Raw genomic sequence first — 2,682 nt, forward strand, 5'->3', positions numbered from 1 at the left:
ACCGAAAAATTTTCTGGCCCGTACAGAACATACATAACAGTTATAACATCTCATATCATAGCAACAATTACTTTAAATTTATAAAACACACAATATTTATTTATTTAACATATAATATTCACATAATTTTCCCGGATATTACATCCTTCCCCCCTTAACAGGATTCTGTCCTCAGAATCAGCCTAGGAAAACAAATGAGGATACTTGGATCGCATTTCGCTTTCCAACTCCCAAGTCGACTCTTCAACCTTGGGATTCCTCCACAAGACTCGCACTAAAGATACAGACTTATTCCTAAGCACTCTTTCTTTCTTATCTAAAATCTGCACTGGTTGCTCTACAAAAGACAAATCTGCTGGATCTCGATTGGCTCGTATTCTATCACATGATTCGAATCAGGCAAATAACGCTTCAACATTGACACGTGGAACACGTTGTGAATATGCTGCATGTGAGGTGGTAACGCTAATTCGTAAGCAACCTTTCCCACACGCTTCAAAATCTCAAAAGGGCCAACATAACGCGGACTCAGCTTTCCTTTCTTTCCAAATCTTGATAAACCTTTCCAAGGTGAGACCTTTAATAGCACTGCTTCACCAACTTCAAATTCCATATCTTTTCTGGTAGGATCAGCATATTTGCGTTGACGATCTTGAGCTGCTGTTAATCTTTTCCGAATGAGTTCTATTTTCTCCTTCGTCTGTTGGATCAATTCTGGACCCAAAATCTTTCTTTCACCAACTTCTTCCCAACATATTGGAGATCTGCATCTTCTCCGTATAAGCTTCGTAAGGTGGCATTCCAATACTGGCATGATAGCTGTTGTTGTAGGAGAATTCAACTAATGGCAAATGCTCGTCCCAACTACCTTCAAAATCTAGTGTACATACCCTTAGCATATCTTCAATAGTCTGAATCGTTCTTTCACTTTGACCGTCTGTCTGCGGATGATACGCGGTACTCATGTTCAGCTTCGTTCCGAGACAATCTTGAAAACTTCTCCAAAATCTTGAGTTAAATCGAGGATCTCTGTCTGAAACTATGGATACTGGAACTCCGTGTCTTGTCACAATTTCTTTAAGATATAACCGTACCAATTTATCCATTGAGAATCTCTCGTTGATAGGAAGAAAATGCGCTGACTTCGTCAATCTGTCGATAATAACCCAAATAGCATCATGATTCGCCCTGGTCCTCGGTAATCCAACTACGAAATCCATCGCTATATGCTCCCATTTCCATTCTGGAATGTCCAATGGTTGTATCAGTCCACTGGGCCTTTGATGTTCCGCTTTGACTCGCTGGCAAGTGTAACACTTACTTACCCATTCTGCAATTTCCTTCTTCATGCTTGGCCACCAAAAGTTTTCTCTTAAGTCTCTATACATCTTCGTACTCCCGGGATGAATTGAATATCTAGAGTTGTGAGCGTCTCAAAGAATTTCATCTTTCAGCTCGGCTACATTGGGTATCCATATTCTGGAAGAAAATCTTAATATCCCTTTATCATCCTTTTGACTCCCTATTTCTTCTCCTGTCAAACTGTCTCGTTCATGGCTCATACTTCTTCCTGACATCTTCTTATCTTCTCTAATAATTCTGGTTGAAAAGACATTACACAATACCTCTGTAGACATACTTGGAATACTGACCTCTATTTCCAGCTTCTCAAATTCCCTGATCAATTCCTCTGATGAAATTATCATGTTTAACCTTTCTTTTCTGCTCAGAGCGTCGGCCACCACATTTGCTTTGCCTGGATGATAGTTAATAGTACAGTCGTAATCCTTGATTAGTTCTAGCCATCTCCTCTGCCTCATGTTCAATTCCTTCTGGGTAAAGATATACTTCAAACTCTTGTGGTCCGTGTAGATCTCGCACTTTTCCCCATAAAGATAATGCCTCCAAATCTTCAATGCAAATACTATAGCTGCCAATTCCAGATCATGCGTTGGATACTTTCTTCATGTGGTTTCAACTGTCTTGAAGCGTAGGCTATCACCTTGTCATGCTGCATCAAAACACATCCCAATCCTTTGTACGATGCGTCACTATAAATTACAAAATTTCCTTGATCATCTGGCAAGACTAGCACTGGAGAAGATACTAATCTATTCTTTAATTCCTGGAAACTTTCTTCGCACTTCTCATCCCATTCAAATTTCTGATTCTTCCTGGTGAGCTTTGTCAATGGCGTAGCTATCTTTGCAAAATCTTGCACAATCTTCTAGTAACCTGCCAATCCCATGAAACTTCTTACTTCCGTTGGTGTTTTTGGCCTCTCCCAGTTGATTATGGCTTCAATCTTTGCTGGATCCACTTCCACTCCTTTATTGCTAATCACGTGCCCAAGAAATCGTACTTCTTTTAACCAAAATTCACACTTGGAAAACTTTGCGTATAACTTCTCCTGTCGCAGTATCTCCAGAACTATCCTCAAATGTTCTACATGCTCCTCTTCTGTTTTGGAATAGATCAAGATGTCTCTATAACACGATCACGAATTTATCCAAATACTTCTTAAATACTCGATTCATCAATCCATGAAAGCTGCTGGTGCGTTGGTTAATCCAAATGCCATCACTAGAAACTCATAATGCCCATATCTGGTTCTAAATGCGGTCTTCGGAATGTCTTCAGGCTTGATCTTTAGTTGATGATATCCGGATCTTAAATCAATCT

Source organism: Apium graveolens, chromosome 2 (assembly GCF_009905375.1).
Source record: "Apium graveolens cultivar Ventura chromosome 2, ASM990537v1, whole genome shotgun sequence".
In the NCBI taxonomy this organism is placed as follows: Eukaryota; Viridiplantae; Streptophyta; class Magnoliopsida; order Apiales; family Apiaceae; genus Apium; species Apium graveolens.